At 49.6% G+C, this 20,802-nt stretch overlaps 1 protein-coding gene across 2 annotated transcripts in view; it reads left to right on the top strand.

Annotated features, from left to right (window-relative positions):
* The window catches only part of SATB2 (SATB homeobox 2), a 213,565-nt gene that overhangs the window by 60,339 nt on the left and 132,424 nt on the right, over positions 1–20,802 (top strand). Inside the window, exon 3 of one of the 2 annotated variants that reach the window (XM_027637229.1) lies at positions 19,515–19,593. The gene's annotated coding sequence lies outside the window, so the exon portion shown is untranslated. Of the gene's footprint in view, positions 1–19,366; positions 19,594–20,802 lie in introns of those variants that run through there. The other variant, XM_027637228.1, reaches the window with a different exon arrangement.

The following is a 20,802-nucleotide window of genomic DNA, read 5'->3' as shown; positions in this document are numbered from 1 at the left end:
GTGTGTCATTTCTTTGGGTATAAAAACTTCAAGCTTGTGAATTCTGTTGTGGGATTAAAGAAGGGTGTCTCAAAGAATCAGCCTGTAAATAAATCCTTGAATTTTGGTAAGACAGGGACAAGGGCGAGCCCTGCCCAGCAGCAGTCCTGCTCCCAGCCCTTGCTTCTGCTCCTTCACTGAGTGTTCCTGTGTGTGGCAATGCACACATGTGCATGTGTGTGCATATGCCTCCACAGGAAAGTGAAGCTATTGTGTTCTTAATTCCCTATATTCTACCAATTTTATTTTAATTTCATGAGGTGCACGAGACTGACGTGGATAATAAATTATGAACTATATTCACAAAAGAGAAGGAGGAATAGCAGCCTTTAATTCTGTTTTTCTGTCCTTTGTATCTTCTTTCACTTTGTATTTTCATTCATTTTGTTCAGATCAAGTATTTTTTTGTAAAAGCATTCTCTGCTTTTTTCTGTGTTAGTTTTATAAGAGAACAAGCTCTTTGGCCACTTCTGTGAGTTGACGTGAAGATTAAAAGAATAAATACTCTGTTCGCCTAATTCGATGAAGTCTCTTTTCCATATCTGTTGGGATTATCATCCATGTCTGATTAGCCTGTTGGGACTAGATCCAAACTCACCCCCTCATCATGCGATCCAAAAGCAGCCCAGGTGGTAAATTCCTGGTCCCAAGGCCCAAAAGCCACAGACTGTGAGTGCTTGCTGCTATGCAAATACTCCTCCTTGATCCTTTGTTTCCCCCCACCCCCTTTCATTGCAAGTTTTGACCAGGTGCAAAATGCTGTCAGAAGCTCTATCAGAAGAATTTCTCATTTGGCATCTGTCCCTGCTGGTTAGTACAGCAGGAGCAGTGGCTCAGCTCTCAGTGTGAAAAAGGTAGTAGCGCTACATGATTCTTTGTGCATTGAGCCGTTCCTGCTGCGAACAATATGTACTGCAGTGCTTCAATTCAGATGTAATGTATGGGACAGCACTCTGAGACTAGATGAAATAAAGGAATGGGTTATGCTTTTTATTGATTGAAAAATGTCCAATCAATATAAACCTGAGGCCAGATATGTGTTGCTGCTGAGCCCAGTGATTAGTATCACAACTGTGAATGCCACAATCAAATTCTCGCTGATTTTATACAGTACTTAAAAATAACCTGCAAAACCACAAGGTGATATTAGCTTCCTATAGATCTTTTTTCTTATTAGTTTTTAGGTTTAATTATATTCCTACTTGTTCTATACTTCTCCCAGGCCTGTCTCCCCCATCTCACCAACACATGTGTACAAATGATGTACACAGTATATTGAAAGGGCCCAGAGGTGCTTTGCAAGTTGTGAACTTGATTTTCTCTTTTAAGTTATTACCCTTTCTCTTGTGAAGGAGTGTGATGAGCCAGCTAAACCAGTGTCTGACTGTGTCACATAACTGCACCAGTTGAAGGCATTTGAAAGCAAGAGAAGGTTTGGTGCTTCAGATCTTGATTTCCTTTTCTCTAAAGAAAGAGTCTTCTTCATCCCCGTCATAGAAATGGACCTAGAGAGACTGCTAGAGTTAGTGGCCTTTATATGTATGCACACATGGGAGAACAGATGCCAGGTTAAAAAAAAAAAAAAAACCCACAAAAAAACCCCCAACTGTGAAAAAGGATGGGAAAAGTCATCTGTTTCAATGACCTTCTAATTCTGCTGTACTGGTTCTCCAGAGGACATTGCTGTCAGTGGCATTTACATCTCTGAACTGAAGTAGGTGTGTCGCCATGAGATGAGGACATTCATCTCCTCCTTGAAATTGTTAGTTGACTCAGTTCCCCCAGCTCCTGTTTGTGACAGGAATGTTGGTTTCCCAGAGCATTGGTAAGATCTAGTTTTTGTTTTCTGCAAAATGTAAGTGCATGAGAGACTACTGTCAGGTTTAATCATGGTCTTTCAAACATAGCAAGAGGCAGCATTACGATTAACAATTGACCAGCACTTCTAGGACGAACACAAATCAGTCCAATTGAGGGTGGGGAGAGCAGGACAAGGCTGTCCTGACTGCATTGCATAACACAGAGGCATGTCCCAGGCTGGCCAGTTCTCAGCAGGGGCAAAAGCCTCATCTTCCCCTTGGTAAAACTGTTGTCAGGTGCTAGCCAAAGCAAGGTATAAATTGATTTTCTATCTTTCAGAATGGAAGAACAAAAGGTAGAATTATGTTTTACTGGCAGTTTCCGCAGTGAATGAAATGTGTTTCTACTGACGTATTTGATTCTTCTTTTAATTATCCCACAGTTCCTATGTTATGTAACCCTGTCTCCTGTGCCACAACAGATCCTTAATACTCTCTTTTGGATAATTCTTTCATATATCTTGTTTTTCTATATAAAGAAACCAATAAACACATCTATTTGGGTGGAAAATCCAAACTCATTGTACAAGTCCAAGTAAAGTTTACTTTGTAACAATGACCAGATTTCGCCAACTGAAACTTGTGTGTGTCCAGTATATCTGAAAAGAGCACTTCTTGCTACTTAAAGTTAATACTTTGACATCCCATCTTACTCAGGGGGGAAAAAAAAGAGTTTAAGCTTTATTTAAAAAAGCTCTTCAAATACAGTTTATCAACCAGGAAAGCACTCAGCTATCATTTGAGATTATAAGGTTTGTGCAAGTTTGCATATCAATAAATAATAATACATCTGCCATTTCAGGTCTTGTTCCTGGGAGCTGGAGTGGAAGAGCATATATTGTAACCTCTGCAGTTTTGCTTTTGCCTGAAGCAAGATCCTGGCTCCTGCAAGAACGCAGTGGCAAATCTTGCATTAGTGTAGTGACACAGGATTTCATCTCAAATTTTCAGTATTACAGTGGGCATCATGCACTGCTGACCAAAGTCTGTCTCAGCCTCCAGAGTCTTTACAATTGTTATCTACTGGGATGAAGTTCCAGTGCTCTCATTACCAGAGAAAATCCTTCCATTTGGTTTATTAACACTGAGGCTAAAAACCAACTATATGGTGCCTTTCCACTCAAGCAGAACATGCATATGCACAAGGGCTCCACATCTCACCTGATCTAAGGATTGGATGAGCGGGAAAGTACACATTGCTTCCAGAACATCAAAACCTCTGTTTTAACACCAAAACCTCTTCAATTTCTTTCCACAGTTTAGAGCTAAATTAACAATTGTAAGGCCTTTGAGTGCTGAGGCCTTAATGGCCCTGATCAGCTTCACCTGAGGCTTCCCCTTACATGCCCTGCCCATAAAGTCATAGAGGCATAGCATAGGCCCAGGAGTTCTATTTAAGCTCAGCCCTGGCTAGTCTAGGCTGCTTCTTGAAAATAATAGATTTTGTAAATCAGGAAGCAAACAATCCACGTGGGAAAAGAAGCACTTAAGGTCAGACTAAAAGATTCTTGTGGTTAAAGAAATAGAATTAAATTATGGAGAAGGTTAACCTAATATATTCCATATATATATATATATATATATATATATAAATCAAAGAGTAAATATTTCTGGCTTTTTTTTTGGTTTTTTTTTTTTTTAGTGCTTTTTTTTCCTTTCTTTTTTGTTGGTTTGCTTATTTGTTTGGAGCTATGGGCCTCACCTTTAAATAATTTGGTTTTTAATTTGTTTACATTTTAACTGAAAAAAATCACGATGTCTAGAAAATGCTGTGAAGAAACGATTGTGTCAAGACTGGTATTTGTCTCCAAATATGGGAATATGGGGAAGAGGCTGGTAGTGCCAAGATGTCTTTACTTTCCCCATTGTTCCTACCTACAGCAGGAGCTCTACAGAAACTTGATGGCTCCTGACCTGCACTCTGCAGGTCACTGTCAGCTCTTTTCAAGTATTTTTTTAACTGAAGGCTAGATTCACTCTACTTCTTTACAAGTTCAAGAATACAGTGTACGGTACATTCTGAAAAATGGTGTCTGTGTGTGTGTTTTAGCTTCTGGTATTCTTCCAATTTCTTCATACTGTTGCTTTTCATAACAGTACTTTGCAGTATCCTCATCTGCTGCCTCCCTGGTTGTTTTTTAGTACTTTCCTAGGATGAGGGTTCTGAACTTTTTTCATTAGCAACCAAGTGTTTGCTAAAGACCCACTGAGAATGAAAGGAAGATGAGAGTAGAAATACTTTCTTGAAGTAAGTGTATTTCCATTTTTCACATGAAACCATTTTAGCGGATGTTGTTCTTAAAATATACAACTAACATAAACCCAAAGCAGCTACAAGAAATAAATTTCTCACAAAGAATGCCAGTCTACAGAAACATTACAATGAGCTAGAACATGTTTTTTTAATCACAAATACCCCAAACAGCATGCAATTGCCTTATTTTTGTAAAATCCTTATAACTAATGCACTGTCAGTAAAAAAAAATCCGAATTCCTAAAAATCATTTTGAATAATTAATTATAGCCACCTGCTTAACTGAATGTCTCAAGACCCTAAGGCAGCAGGATCTGCAAGAGAATAATTCACCAAAAACAATAGTATCCATCTAAAGTCAAGGTGAACATTAGCTGGAAACTAGCAAATGCTGAGGAGCTTATCCAAGACTTTGGCCAGTGGCACAGAAATGAAAACTGATGATGTTTTCAAGGCAGGTACCTCGGTGGTGCAGCACTGTCTGAATGGTGGCTGAGTGGCTTCATTTATTACCCTACTGAATGTTCCAGGGGAATAAAACTCTGCATGTCTGTCAAAGAGCCCCCCTTTGGAATTCTTGGATCCCAGGCTAGGCTCCTATGTTCTTCCAGGCTTTCTGAATTTATTAATGGCTGAACATTATTTGTCCTGCCGTAGATACTGGTAAACAAGTTGAAATTTCTTCACTGTATGTAAAGCGCCTTTTGTTGATGTTTTGAAGATACTTTGTGTCTAGTCAGGGTTATCTGATTTCTTTTTTATTCATCAGTGATAATCTTTGTTTGGTGGTTTTGGAGTTTATGACCTGAGGGAAGGAAGGAATGCAGCAATAAATGTGCCTGCTGGGCAAAGTTTGCTTAAAATCTTTTCTCTTTGATATTGGCTACTGATTTTTCCTGTGCAGAAGGGGCTGCGTTATTTTATTGATACAGTGATACCTACAGCTCATTAACTGCTTTGATTTAGTAACAGTAAAAGTATTTTCTATGAGACAGAAATGACTTAGTGTGAGAAAAGGAGGCCTGATGGAGTAGCCTGAAGAACAACAGAAGGCAGAAAGGCTGGGCAAAACTTTCTTTATAGTGTTATTTATTCTAAATTCTAGTTGACTTTATCAACAAGTTTGTTTTAATTTGTATTAGGCTGAAAAAAAAACCATATTTCAGAAACGGAATAGATGAAAAAGGAATCATCTGAAGGCTTATTCAATGTTTGAATGTTCTCTACAGCAACAACTGTCAGCATAGGAAAAGAAACATGACTCTATTTACTGCACATAAACCTTCAGTAAATTGGTCCTTATAATTATTGAAAGGCAATGTTTAGCTTAGTTACTTGTGTAATAGTGCAGAAGCTATTCCTGATGCCACTGTAGAAATGGGACTTTCCCCATTGGTACATGTAAGATTCTGTTTCTGAAGCTTCTTTGCCATGTTGAGTTGATCACTGATTCAGACCAGGTGATGGGCCAAAAGAGGTTTTCAAATATTTTAAATGTGTGAAAGAAAAGACAATAAGTTTGCAGATCTTTCAAAATGTTCTGAGAGTCTGGATTCTGCCTTGCATTTTGGAAATGTTTTCCCAAATTGGGAAGCAGACTGGTCTGGAAGAATGCACAGAATAGGGGATCAGGAATGACTGGGCAACCTGCCATGACTGGCTGTGTAGCCTTGGGCAATCATTCAGCTCCTTGTCTCTTTTCCATCTTGCACTAATTGACCCTCAGTGCATGCGGAGGGTAAGAAGCTGGGAAGCAGCAGGGCAGAATCCTTATTGTCTTTCTCAAGTCTACCTTCATCCAGAACAGAAAGGGGACTCTTTGCAGGCACTTGGCTTCTCCTGAGCCACGGAAAGAGCAAGAGCTGCCTTGGCAAGTTCAATGTTAAAACTTTACAACTGCAGTAACCAGATCTTTACAGATCTCTCTGATTGCCAAGTGGGTCAGATTTGTTTCCTTTTACAGATGTAGGAAGTAAGAGGTGACTTGAGAGGTTCTCAGTTGTGCTTTTGTGATGTAGCAGGATGAGGCCGGCAGACTGTCAGACTTGTTCTCCTGGGTCAATAAAGTTTTCCTTTGGAGAACTCCACCCAAGAAATCTCTGTGGAAAGAGAACTGGAGCAAAACTACATCTGTAGCCCACGCCACTGAGTGCACTAACCTTTAGACCATCTCTTAATACGGGAGCTAATGAGATTTGAGCTCCACCAGATAGTAATAAGTAAGTGCTCATGTGAAAGTTGTCAAATAACACTACTACATCTCAGAGGATAAGTTCTGTTACTTGTTTTGTAGCTTCATCCCTACTAAGCCCTAACCCATATCTGGCAAAACTGTTCCCAGACCTCTTGTTGTGTGGGGCATGTATAACCCTTAATGTCACTGCTGAGTTTGGGTCATTCTTGATAACTTAAGGCCAGATTTCAGCTGGTAGGAGCTTGCTATCCTCAGTGACTTGTGCTGTAGAGGGGAAACATAGGTCCAAACTTGGATGTGCAGAATGCATTTCATCCGCTTTTATAACATTGAAATGTGTCATATGTACTGTTCATAATTCTTAGCAAATCTTGCTTTATGTGCTTTTAAGTATCTGAGAGTTACCTAACACCTCTATTTCCAGCTCTCTCCTCTTCCATCAAACTCTGAAATCTTTCTAATGAACCATAAAATAGAATAGAGAAGGAATTGAATGTGGGGAGGACCCTTAGCAAAGTTTCTGCAGCCTTTGCAATTAGACCCCAAAAAGGCACACTAATCTGTCTCGTCTCATATGACAGGAGAAATAACAGATCATAAGTCTGAGATAATTTTAGAATTAATCAGTTTATTAAAAATATCTAATTATGTAAGTGGTAGCCAGTGCTTAGCTGAATAAGAAGAACACTGACTAAGGAGTAAAGAACAATGAGGTGTTCTTGTCTGCTTGATAGAAAAAAGTTTCGGAGTTTTACCTGTATTCACAAAACTACCAACATAGGAATGTAGTATGTTTTCACTAAATGTATAACTCTGCTGTACCTGAGAAAGGACAGATGTTGTAATGACATAAAGAATTAAATATTGATAGCACAACACAACAGAATTCAGACTTCATTTGCTTTGGTGCAACTCTACAGAGGCACATCACAGCAACACTGAGAGCATTTTTTGTTCATCTTCAGCCAGTTTATGTGCATTGCACTGTCCTGTGCATTTTTGTGGCACTATGCAGGAGCCTGGAGTTCCAGAGCCTGCACTGATGTTTGCCTCATGCTACTCCACCTTTCTCATGCAGGACTGACAGAAGCACTGTCTGTACTGGTGTGTCAGAAGGGTTCTGTCACTGAGGCTCTCTTGCCTGCAACAGCCTCCATTGACACTATTCTGCTGTCCTGCCCACCAAAACAAGGAAACCTAGTGTGAATTCTCTTTAGGTGCTGCAATCTGCCTGGGCTAATTCCTGAGATATGCCCAAGAGCTGCTTCAGACAGTGCTAGTTGGCTTAGGCCAAACCCATGGTAAGAATCAGTTTCAAAGTCTGGTGACACAAGCCATTATGCTCTGGGGCCCAGGAACATTCCTAAAAGTGCAAGTATTTCCTAGTATTAACAGATCCAAAACTGGTACAGAACTTGTCTTGATAAATGTCTATTAAAAATATTTAAAGAGTATTAAAAAAATTTAAATGTGTCAACAAATGTAGTTTTTATTGCAGCGGAGATGCATAAGTGTAACAAGGACATCTAAATAGGATGTTATTGAGATTATGAAGAAAGTAAAAACAGTGAGAGCTTTCCTGGCATTCCAAGAACTTGAATGGGTATTGAAGCTTTCACCAGCTGAGTTGGTGATAGGAGTAACTAGATGTGCTGCTTTTTCATGGCTGTACAGTGCCTTTGCAGGCGGGGCTTTGTGCTCTTTACCTTAATTACAGGAAAAATAAAACGGAGAAGGAAGGATATGTAATTTGGAAAGGACTCACAGTGCCACCTATTTCTTTTTTTCTCTTTAAATTATGAAACACTCAAAATCTCAACTTTCTGTTGTGATTTGAAGGGGGAATTGGGTTTTGTTGTCCTACAATTTTGTTAAACCAGGAAAACCTTTTCTGCCCAACTCTAAGCAAAGTATTGCAAGAAACCTCACTAACAGGTCAAAAGTGATCCTGCAGCCCACCAGAATTCCTAGAGAAGAGACCTGGTGGTACAGAAAAGGTTGACTTTAATTTGCAAGAAAGGAAAAATCTGTGTGATTTTAGAAGTGGTGAAAGATAGCTGAGTAAAGGCTCAAAGAACTGTGACTGCAGCGAGGGAAGTGGGTGGACAGATCCCTGTATACAACAGTGCTATGAGATGTGAAATTGCTAAAATAGCCCCTGCCTAATGTAATCACCTTTCAAAGAATATTTGAGAGGCATTTTGTCAGTGAAATATAAACAAAGACTATGTTTGAAATTCAAAACTTGTCCAAAGTAATTTTTCTTTCAAAGGCTGTTTCCCCCGCTTATGCTCATTCTAGTGCTTTGAAAAGACATCTTTTTAGAGAACAAGCTATTTTTAATTGTTTATGAAAAAAACCAACAACCAAACAAAAACCTTTTACAAAGCGGTAAGGAAAACTAAATGCATATCTGAACAACTCTACTTTTCTAGGAGCAACAGTGAGCACAATAGAAACTGCATAAAAGCAGTCATTACCCAGAACTTTTAGGAAATCCTGGCACTATTTCTAGAAAAGGGATCTCATGAGACTATAGAGAGAACAGCATGCATGGTACCACTCACATTTGCCACTTACAAATAGGCTGTATCAGGACAATCACTTCAGATCTTATAATGATTTCTCATTTTAAAACATTCCAGATTGCATTACAAACTAGTGGCATGATCCCTTAGCTGTGCCTGTGTAAGACTCCTGTTGGCTTCAAAGGCGTTGTTCAGGCAGTGCTGTGTTCAGGCTGACACAGGGTCATGACCTTCAACCAAAGACAAATTATTCACTGTGGTCACTTCAGCTTGTGCTGAACAGGAACTACTGAAAGAAAAGAGAGCAAACTACCTAATATTGTCTTTATTAGCTGTTGCTTAAGGCAGGAAAATAAAAAAACCAAAACCCAAAAATCCCCACAACAAACCAAACAAAAAACCCAAAAACCCAAAAATCCATCTTTTGTGAGGAATTGAATTGTGGAGGACATAAGTTAGTAGTATTGAGATAGGATCCTGAATACAGTTAATTAGGGTAGTTCAAGTATCTCCTGATATCACTTTTAATCACTTTTGCATCTTGAACACTGAAGTTCATGAACACCAGCAATAGCCAGGTTTCTCCTGGCTTTGTGTCTGGTGTCTGACTATGAGTCATGACAGAGTTTTTTTGCCACAGGTAGCCCATTTATATCTGCTTTCCTCCTCAGTTGATTCTTTCTTGTCTAATAAGGCAGTTTGTCTTCCAGCTTTTCTTAAGGCAGATCATACCAGGGAGAAATGACAGGACTGCCCTCCTCTACCCTTCTCCCAATTGTTCATTGCTGGCAGGAACTTACTGATCTGTCTCACCTCTATACTTCAGGTCCTCCTTGTAACTTTTAAACAATGGTTTGTTTCAACCATCATCTTCAAGTTTTTAGAGGAAGTTGTGAATGTATCATGACTGTGTATGATTTGATTTACAGGAAACTGAGGGGGTGGAAAAAATCACTGGCACTGTTTGCAGGCATTGGTGGAGATTATCTCAAAAGGAAATGTGTTAATTCGTGGGCACTAACATCGTTTTTCTTAGTTGCGATGTGAATCACCAAAGGTTTCAAAACAAATATGTTTCTTTGTATATTCTACCATTTTTATGCTTGGAGATTAAAAAATGTAGGAGTCTTATTCCAAGGAGGCCCCTGAGAAGGCACACAGCCCAGATCTCTTCAGATCTTTTATTGTCTTCCTAGGAAATCCTCGGCTGTACAGAACTGGGAGGCAGGGACTGACTTGTGAGCCACCAGTGGCTCTCACTGCCACTTCCAAGAGAAAAGTGACCCCATTGCCACTTGGTTGCTTTATCCTGCTATATTTATTCACTCAGATGGCCAGCTGCAACCTGGGCCTAATCTTTAAGAACTTGGGGAAGTGAGTTGTGTATTGTCCTTCAGTCATGAATATATGAAAGAGAAATCCAGCCTGGCAGTTGTACAGTTACTTTACGTGCCTGGTTTCCCATGAAGCTTACCTCATATTTTGCTTCTTTATTAGCTGTTGCTTCTAATTTTTGTGAAGGGATCAGGAAGCTTGTTTTAGCCGCAGTGAGCAAATTGTCTTGGCAGAAATGAGGAAAATGTTAAAAATGCCACACAATCTGCTGCATTGTGCAGGTTGCTTAAATGACTTAATCGAAAATATATTAATATAAATAGACCTAAGACTTCCTCTCCTCTATCTTTTTCCAGGCTGAACACCTGGTGGTGTTCAGGGTGCAGCCCCGTGGGGTCGGGCTGGCCTGGCCCAGCGCTGCACTCCCCTGTTTGCTTTGTGGGAGTGGACAGGCACTGGGAATTCGTTGGGATTTTACTGTCGAAGCTTTCGAAAGAGGTGTAAATGTGTGTGCACAGGCTGCCGGGCAGGCCTATAAAAGCAGGACCATACAAGCAAGGTGAAAATTGAGAAAGTGGTTTATTTGGTTCTCGTCCTCCTGCTGTCTGGCTCTTGGCTTCTCCCGGCAGTAGCTGGGGCAGCAGCCTCTGTGCTGCTGCGGGACTGGTGGGCAGCAAGATGGGCTTCTACTGGCGTGCGGGGACAGCCAGAGGTCTAATTTGGTTCATAGGCTTCAAAGTAGTCTGCAAATAATTGTTTGTGGTCGCCTCAGAGACAGATGTGCCAGGAGGTGCTGCCAGGGCTCTCAGTTCACAGCCCTGGTGGGTGCTGGGCAGCCTGTGAGCCGCAGAGCAGCCTGTGAGCCACAGAGCTCCCGTCCCTCGACGCGGAGCCCTGCTGTGCACCGGGGGCAGTGAGAGTGGAGGCCTGGCATGCCCCGGTGCCAGCTCTCGGGCTGCTGACAACTGCCTGCCACAGGCATGGGCTGGGGCCCGGCGAGCTCCGGTGTGGGCAGGGAGAGCACAAGTCAGCAAGAAATGGTGGGCCAGGGCGGGTTGTGTAGCAGAGACATCCATGCCTCCATCCTAAAGGTAGGCTGGCAGTGTGGTCCCCCTGGACCTTGCACCCCTTTCTCCGACTAGTACAGCTGCGTGTGCTGCAGATCGGAGGAAAACACCCATTGGTGAAAACCTTGGATAACCACTTCCACCTGTAGGCGTGTAGATGCTGCCGTAACCTGCCAGAGGCACCCTGAGGAGGCCAAGGGTAATTGACGGAGTTAGCGATGCTGCTCCCACTCTCCCACCCAATTAAAGGACCGGCCTCTGCAGGGAGAGCCGACACGCTGTGATAGCGGCGGCAGCGTTTGGGGAGGCCAGGAAGAGTCCACCCCAGGGAGAGCACTCCGTAAGAGTGGGAAGGCCCCGTGCCCTGGGCACTTGCTGGGTCGTGCCACCGGCCTGATGGTGTTGCAGCTCGGTAGTCGTGATCTGAGGAGTTCCAGGGAGAGGCTCAGCCCTCCGGCCAAGCACAGGCGGTGCGGGGGTTGCCTATCTGCGGGGGCTGGGATCGAACTCTCTCCTATCGCCCTGCCCTGTGGCGGTGTTGCGAGGGGAAGGGGGCGGGAGGGCCGGCTGGCCTTCGTGACATGCAAGGGAAACGACGGAGGGGACAGGCGGCGTTCAGCGGGCCGGGAAGGGGTCTTCTGCTGTCCGCGCCCCCGCCCGCATCCTTGGGCCACACCCGACTCTAGTCCTGCCGAAGAGCGAGCGAGGCGGAGGGTCAGCGCCGGCACCGAGGGGGCGGGAGTCACCTCCAGCCCTGTGCCCCGTCGTGCTGGCCCGCAGCACCTGCCGCCCTGCCCTCGCCGGCCTCCCGCAGACAGCCGTGTCACGGCAGTGGCGCCGAGAGTCGCTGAGACCAAAAGTCTCAAAGCCTGGATGCTGCTGACACTTCCCTTCCGGGATAGCAAAGCAGGTCCGTCCTCTCCCCATGCCGTAGAAGTTGGAGCTCGGCTCCACCTGCATGGGGGCTTCCCTGTCAGTGACTGAGGAAGCTCGGTGTCCCCTCCCTTTTCAGTGCGGCAAGCCAGCAGGGCTGTGGGCTACCACCAACACGGGCATCAGTGACTGCCCGGAGCGGTACCGCTGCCTGTCTCGCCGCCGGGCTGGCAAGGAGCCCGTTCGGCTTGGGACTCGCCCGACCGAGTGCCAGAGCTCCCTGGAGCCCTGGGAGCGGATCAAGCAGGGGTGGAGGCTGGAGCCGCCGGGGTGCGGGGAGCCGTCAGCTCGCCCCTCAGAGGCGTGCGCTCCGCTCGCGGCCCCTCAGTGGGAGCGAGGCAGCTCTGTGAGCTGGCCGGCAGGGTGGCCGGGCTCTTGAACAGCCCCTCTCTTACAAGAGACTTAGAAAAAGTCCGGGGCTGAGAAACTTTGAGAAAGTGGGGCAAATTCCTCCCTGTTGTGTAGGGGAGACTGAAGCCGCATGCCATGACCCCCTCCTGAGTGAGCGCACTCACGGGAGCCGCTGCACCTCCGACTTATCCTCGCTGCCGAGGAAGATGCTGCAGCCCGAGAAATCCTGTCGTATCTGGTTCGTAATAGGTTGATACAGAGTCAAGGCGCTGACAAACTGCCTTTCCTCTCGGTAAACGCGCGCAGAAACGCCGCAGAAACTGAGAGGCTGTTGTTATGTCCGTCTTAGCGAGGCAGGATGTACAGAGCTGTTCCCAGGGACAGAAAAAATACCTGCTAAGAACCAAACGCGCCACAAGTTCTTGCACAAATGAACTGATCCTGTGCTCGCTAGGGCTCTAACACCCTTACTTATGCTAAAGCATGTGACACAATCTTCAAAATGTGGTAGCTCCAAGTTGCCACCTCTTTATTACTTATACAAGCTAATAGGTGAAGTGACTTTTACCTTCTTTACTTGAAGGAGGCACAAAGAAGCAGACAGGTAATTCCACGCCGCTAATTTTTGTGATGTGATGGGTAGGGAAGGGAGAGGTTTATGTAAAAAATGGGAAGACCGATTATGAAATCTCGGAGTTTTATCTAGTAGTGACCATCTCAGATCTCGTGACTATTTCTTAAACTGCTGCTGCAAATATGTTAGAAAATCTGGCACCTTATCTGCCCGTGTGTGAACCGAAAGGGTGACTTGTTAACAGGCAACTTTTTTTTTCTTTGACTGATTTGAAATCTTGCCTAAATGTTTAAATCGAGTTTATAGCTGTTACGCTTCAGAGTGCCGAGAGAAGGAAGCGGTAGCTATCTCTCCCACTGCTGGGCTCTGTGGTGCCGGGGAGGATTGCACTTAGTGCCGAAAGCGGAGCGCGGATTTTTGCCGTCTGCCGCGGTGAAGTTGCGGTAGTGGTGCAGTACTGCTCGTGTGAGGCTTGCCAGGCTTAAGGCTAAAAGTGTCCCGTATACAAAAACAGTCAGAATATTTACAGGTAATTGTGACTGTCAGATACTCCGTTGCGTTGACGAAGAGCAGAGATCTTCGAGCGTTTCGTCTTTCGTGGGGTGGGGAGGCTGCGGGGGCGTGGGGTAGGGGTCCGGGCCCGTTCGGCTGAGAGACGGGAGTGCCTCTGGCTCCCAGCGAAACGCTGGCCAGGAGGAACTAACCGTGTCACACCGCAGGGGCGGTGTGGCTGAAGGGCTCTTCCCGGGGCAGAAGTGCAGCGGTTCACGGAGCAGAGTAAGCGAGAGCTGCCGTCCCCGCTGGGGACAAACTCGCTTGATAGATGATGATTTAGTTGGAGCGATTCCGTGACGGGGAGCAGACGAGCACTGCGTCTGCTCTGGTTTTGTAATGGGATTTCAAACGGCGGATACCTTTCACCCGTCCCTTTACAAACGTGAAATTTGCCACGGCAGCGCGCTGGCTGCCCGCAGGCCGGCGGCCCCTCCGGGGGGAGCGAGGGCGGTCAGGGGAGACGCAAGGGTTGGAGGAAGACGAGGCTTTAGGAGGAGTCGCGCTCGCTGCGTGACAGCGGTGCGTGGGGCCGTGGGCGCCGCTGCTGTGCCTGGGCACGGCGGCCGCGCAGCCACCGGGGCCACGGCGGGGCTGCAGGGCTGGGAGGTGGCAGCCCCCGCCGGCGGCCGGGCACTTGCTGCCGGCCCCTCCGCGCCCTGCTTGCCGCTTGGGAGCGGGGTGGGAGTGGTATGGAGACAGCGTCGTCGGAGGCTGTGGAAGCAGAGGAGGGGGGCAACTCTGCGGAGCCCAGCGGGCAGAGGGCAAGCAGGCTCAGGGCAGTGTCCCCAGGTCCCCACTGCCCCGGTATCTCCCGGGTAGGCATCTGCCTAGTTCGGTTAAGCCACGTCCAGGTTGAAGGACGCCGCCTCCGCAAGGCTGCCGGGGCTGCCTCGGGCAGCGGGTCATCTTTTGACCACTCTCGAAGGTGCTAAGAGCGGGCAGACAGACCCGGACCCGGCAGGGGCCCTTTCACGGGCCAAGTACCAACTCAAGCTCCGAAACTCTTTGTGCGTATCGGCTGTCAAAGTTTGGAAATCGCGGGGAAAAGACGATAGGATTGTTTGCAGGAGGAAAAGCGATAGGATTTGGCCTTTTCCTGCCCTGGGGCTCCACGTGTGACCCCTCTGCAAAAAGCTCCCTGCTGAGCCCCTTCTCTACCAGTAAAGGGCTTGCGAAAGCCTAAAAACCCTGAGCGTTACCCGGTCAGCCTCTCGCAGCTTTCCAACTGCGATGATTTCGCCAGGGACAAGCCCTGTTTGTGGCGCGGCCGGGAGGCTCTGAGCTGCCTCTGCTTGCTGGAGTCGGGCTGTGGGACGTTTGTAACTCATGTGTATTAGGGTGCGTTTCCTCGTTCTGTTCAACGGCGTTTTCAGCCTTCACAGTTTAATAAAACTCCTTTTGTTTTATCTTCACTCGAAATCCCCTGCGCTATCTGCCCCTTTTCTCTGGGCGGATCAGCAGCCTTCGGTTATTTGCAACGAAAACTACAAATCCCCAGCCGGGCACCCTCAGTTGCCGACCGAGCTCAGTTCTGTCACAGGCTGACCTGCATCTGCCTTCAGCGAGGGCGGGAGGTGGGGGCCGGCACCGGACCCCCATGGGATCCTGCCGCAGCTCTGCTCCCTGACACCATTTCGGGTGGCAGGAGCCGGCGGCATCTGCTGCCTTGTGTGGCAGAGCGGAGGGTTCTCCCTACACATTTACTGGAGGTTTAATTAACACGGGCGGTTTACGTACGAAGATGAGAGTGTGTGTTAAGAGGCAAAGTTTGGATTTAGGACGAAAATGGCACCCTCGTGGCACAGTGCTCGCTAATGAGCACTGCCGTCCTGGGCAATGAGCGCGGTGGAGCTGAGGTTGAGAGCTGCTCGTTGGGAAGTTCACGGGGCGGGCGCTCGGAATAGGCTCTGTCCTCCCCGTTCTGTTGGGGTCTTTACTCCCATCTGGTCTCCGCCGGCCATAGGAACTTGGAGAGCGCTTGGGAGGCGATGGTGTCCAACGTGGGCGGGTGATGCTGTGTTTCCAGGTCGGAGCCTGGCAGGGCAGAAGGGCTGATATCTTGCTAATTTACATAAATCGTTGTAATTAAAACGATCCATGCCTCGGGGTACGAGTCCTCAGCCTTACATGCTCGGCATGTCCTGCTGAGCTCCGCCGTCACTCGCTCTCACCCTAGGCGAGAGCGCGGTTGGAAAGGAAGAGCGGGCTGCCCCGGCATCCCGCGCCCCGTAGACAAGTTTGGGATGTAAAGGCAGGCGCTGGGCTGGCTCCCGGGCCGAGGGGGGCGACTCGCTGCTGCAACCCCCTCCCGCATTCGTTCACGCCGCAACTCAGGCAGTGCGCGGCAGGCGGGACGCTCGTTTCCCACTCGGCGCGGCCACTTAGAGGTGGAAGAGGGGGGCGCCGCCCGGACCGGGGCAAACGGCGCTGGAGTGGCCGTGGGCTGAGGTGAAGGAGCAGCTGCAGCTCGTTCTCGGGTGGTGGGTTTCAACTCGGGACTTGTTAGTCACTTCTTCCTCGGATTTAGGGAATTTTCCTTAGTTGCAACGAAGGTGGCGAAACTCTTCCTTCATTTCCAACTATAAGCTGTTAATTCGAAGGAAAAGAGCCACAGGGCACAGGCGCTTCGGTCTGTGCTCCCTGCTCCTGACAGTTTACAAATCTAAACGGAACTATTTTAGAGAAGCCATACAATACCGAAGAGTCTCGCAGGTCTGTTAAGGCGAGGCGGTTCGATGAGCATGATATATCACGGAGGAAATCCCTTGCGTTTAGCACTGCAGCGTGTGATTGCGGGGAAAGGCAACCCGTGGCCAGGGGGAAAGCCAAGATCTGGAGACTTGCGTGAGTCAAAACTCAGTGGGGAGCCGGAGGGCAGGAAAGAGCCTAGCAGGACCCCGGCAGCGGCCAGCTCAGCCCCTCACCAGGCACCCAGCCGGCCTGGCCTGCCGGTGAGCCCCGCTCCCTGCGCCCGCCTCGGCCGGTGCTGCGCTGCCTTCTGGGCATCGAAATACGTTGTAATAACAGCTCCGGCCGACTCGTTCCCTTCCCTGTATACGTCTGGCTGTAGAGATTGTCTCTCTATTGTCCACAGCTCTTTCTCCGTACGACCAGCGTTAGCGGCGGAAGACTTGCTAATAAAGCCAGTGAGGGGAAGGATAGAGGCGAGAGTAGGTCTGCAGGGATACTGCTGTCCCGAAAAGCTTTGGTCGGAGCTCAGGCGCCGTAAAGACGCTTTTGGTTTGTTATTTTTAATTTTGCTTATTCCATTGGCACGGCACGAACGAGACGCGTGGACCCCGATGGGGCTGGAGGCAGGCGACGGTGCGCAGGGGAGGCAGAGCGGGCTCCTGCGGGGCCGAGGCGCTGTGTCGCCGAGCCGGGGGACTCACCAGGGACTCACCAGGCGCCCTGGCAGCCACCGCGCTCCCCTCCGGACAGCCGCCCGCTTAGTCTTGGGCTGCCGGGGGAGAGCAGCGGCTTGCGCCTGGGAAAGGACGATGGCCGGCGCCGTGGTCCCGCCGGCACTGTCGCCTGGAGGCAGAGCTCCCCCCTCGAAGTGCTGCGGGCAGGGCCGGGCTCCTCCCGCCCTTGGGCTCAGGGACATTTTCGTTTCGTTTTGGCTTCACCTCCTGAACCTGGCGCTGAGCGAGGGATCGCGGTAGTATAGAGGGGTGGGAATCCCTCCTACGGCAGCAAGGTTAGACGGCTCGTCCCTGACAGGGAGAGCTTGATGCCAGAGCCGCCCCGCAGAGGCGCAGAGGAGCCCAGCTCCTCGGCTGCCCAGCGCCTTTCCCAGCCCGCGAGGAGAGCGCGAAAAAAACGCGGCCGGGTAGGAGGTCGGTCCCCAGGCGCTGCCCGGCGCGGGTTTGCCCGTGCCAGCGCTCTGCCCCGTCCAGGTGCCGGAGCCTCGACGGCACGTGGCGGGCAGGGCGGAGCGCCGCAGCAGGGCTGAGGGTGCAGCGGAGGGTGGCGGCAGGGCCCGCCCGGCCCCGCGGCAGGTGCTGCGCCCTTCCCGCACCGCCGGGGCCGCGGGCGGGCGAGAGCAGCGGCGCCTCGGGCTGCGCCGGCGCCGGTGCCCGCGCGATGGCGCTGTGCGAAGGCGAAGGCGCCGGGACGGGTCAGGCGGGTGGTCTCGGCCCCCGGGAGCGGCCGCGGGCTCGGGTCCCGCCGCGATGAAGCCCGGCCCGAGGGGCGAGACGGGAGCCCTTGCCTGCCCCTTTCCGCCTGCCCCGACGCCCTGGCGGTGCCTGCTGCGGCCGCCGCCCCCGCGGGAGGACCCCGCGCTGCCCCGCCGGTGCTGCGGGGCCGCCCCGCTCCGATCCCACCGGCCACTGTGCCGTCGCGGCATCCCGGGATTTCGGCGCTCCGAGGCGGTACCGGCGAGCGGCGGGCCGGTGTCCCCCGGGACTGTAGTGTTCGGCCCGGACCAAGTGCCTCGTGGGAAGGCTGCCGTCCCGCGGGCGCCCTGGCCCCGGGAAGTCACTGGGCTGGAGGGGAACAAAGTAGGAGGCGAGAAAGAGCGCCCGGGGGCCCGGCGGATCCTGCCGGGCACGGCGGGCAGCTCTCGGGCCGGCTGTGCGGGGCGAGGGCCGCCCCGGCCCGGGGGCCCGCGGCAGCCCCGGTTGTAGCCGCCTGCCACTGGAGCCTGTGTGGGCACGGAGCTGCGATCGCTTCCATGCGTTCTGGCTTTAAAAGCGGTAGTTAATGAAAACCAAACCTTTCCAAGGAGGTGTTTTTGTTCAAATTTTTTTTGGCAATCAACCACTTAAGGCGTCCATGAACTTCAGCAACAAGGAGAGCTGGGTGCTCGGAACGCATCCGCTCCTGCTCTCAACAGAGTGCGAGAGCAAAAAATTCTCGTACTGGAGTTCGCGTTAGGAAAAAAATAGGTTATTAATAATATTAAAAAAATATATTTTTTTAATTGCGACATTGAAGACGGATGAGGAAAGCGATGGGAAATAATCGCCCTTTTTTTTCCAGTGGAAATAAGGACAACATGTGAAAATCATGCAACGAGGGGAAAAAAAAGTGTTTGTAATTTAAAACAGAAAGAAAAGGCTTTTATTGGGAAAAATATGTAAAAGAAAAATAAGCATCGTGCTTCATAAAATCTGTCTAAATTAAGTGATGTTTACAAAACAGAAGTTACCAACCAGCAAAATTTATACAAACTCGGTTCAGTTTCCTTGTTTCACCAACAACCCCCTTTGCTTCCGCGTCAAAATTTTCAAATTATTACCGCTCCCGATCTCAATGTTATTTTTTCAAAGAGTATTTTATGTAAACATTCAGTTTATACATACGGAATAAACATATATTTGACCATCCTGATACTCCAGTGAACGCGCAAATGAGAAACTAGCTGCCCGTGGAGAAAAAAAACGAAAGCAAGAGAAAGGTGCAGGGGTTTCATTGCAAATGAAGCAATCGCTACATATATATTTAAATGTATTTAATTGTATGCATTATTCAAATGCCCTTCTGACTAGTTTAATAATTTAGAATCGATAGCTTTCCTAAAAACTTTATAAAATATTTACACTTAATAAAATATTAATCGATTAACAAGCCAGTCGTACTCTTATAGGAGCTTTACTAAAGTCCTGTAATCGCGCTGTCGCCACACGTCTCCGCTGTTAAGGAAAGGATCACTGACAAAATGTAAATGAAGATCTTCAGACGGTGGTGTTTATAAAATAGCTCATTAATGGGCTTGGATTGAATCTCTCCATCCATCCATCCACATCATCAGATATAATAATAGTAACGAATCAGACAGGGAAGATCCTGGCTAAACCATTGGCATTTTTTTTTTCCAGAAGTACTGAAGTCCTAAATCACCAATTCTTCTAACTTTCTGGCCATTGATCCGCGGGAATTCGTAGTTCAGCATCAAAGGTAAGAACAAAACATTATTCAATTATTCGATAGCTGGTGGAAAACGCTAACTTCCATGTAAGAGCTGCTGCTGAGCTTTATCAGATTTAGACGGGGGGAAAAAAAGGAGAAAAGTTAGATGGAGTTATTTAAAAAGAAAACCGAGAGTTCTCCAAACTTTGAGGCTCCTTTCTGAGAGGAACGGCGGGAGACGCGGCTGGCGGCAGCCGCTGGCTCTCTGCTCCGCAGCCTGAGTGTTCCCGGCACCGGCGCTCGCTCCTCCGAGCGCTCCCGGAGCCCTAGCCCTGGTGGCGGCCCCCCCGCCCCTGGCCTTCGCTGGCCCCCGCATCTTCTCCTGCTCCCCAGACTTCACCCGGCGGTGGGACCCAGCTCCCACCCGCGTTCAAGGCTTGCTGTCCCGGGGCAAGGCTGGCACTTTGGCGGCGGGTCCCCCTGTCCCTGCCGAGGCGGGGAGAGACACGAGTCCTTCGGCCGAGGCGAGGGAAGCCGCAGGACTGCTTTTCGGGGCCGGGCCGGAGGTCGGGTGTGGGACGAAGGGATGATTTCTCTTACCCTGCCCTGGGATCCTCTGCTTCTCCCGGGACCGCTTTCAGGGGCGGCCTGGAGCCCACCGGGACATCAGAGCGCTCGGCGGGCTGTCAGTGCCGCCCGCAGGGAAGGAGGGGCGCTGCGGGGTCGGCGGCGGCCGCTCTCCCGCGGGGACCTGACCCTCCTCCCAGTCCCGGGGCAGCGCCGGGACGGCTGCGTGCGGGCTCGGGACAGCCGCTGCTGCCCACCCGACCCTCCCCAGGCGCTTGTGGGGCGAACGAAACCCTGTCTCCAGGGCTGTCCGGTGGCCGTGATGCTCCCGTCGGTCCCCGCTCCCGCCGTGCCCGGGGCGGGGGGGCTCCGGTCCCCATCAACCCCCCCCGAAGCCCCCTTTTTTTTGACCCTCCGGCGCCACCGTAAAAAGCAGAGCTCTTAAGGGGGCACGGCGGGGAGGGCGGCGCCCCGCCGGGAGCCAGCGGCGGACGGGCGGCGGGGGAGGCGGGGTAGGGGGGCGTCGGGGCACTCCGGGTGCCCGCCGCCACCCCCTCCTCCTTCGCCGCCCGTCCGCCGCCCGCCCCCCGCACCAGAAGGGATTCCCTCGGTCCACCTTAACGCGGGTCTCGCTCCGCCGCCGGGCGGGCGGGGAGGGCTCGGCGGCGCGGGGCCGCCGCTCATTCCCCC

This window comes from Corapipo altera, unplaced genomic scaffold (genome assembly GCF_003945725.1).
Source record: "Corapipo altera isolate COAL_440 unplaced genomic scaffold, ASM394572v1 45, whole genome shotgun sequence".
NCBI classification, from domain to species: Eukaryota; Metazoa; Chordata; class Aves; order Passeriformes; family Pipridae; genus Corapipo; species Corapipo altera.
This window is presented reverse-complemented; position numbering and strand designations above follow the sequence as displayed.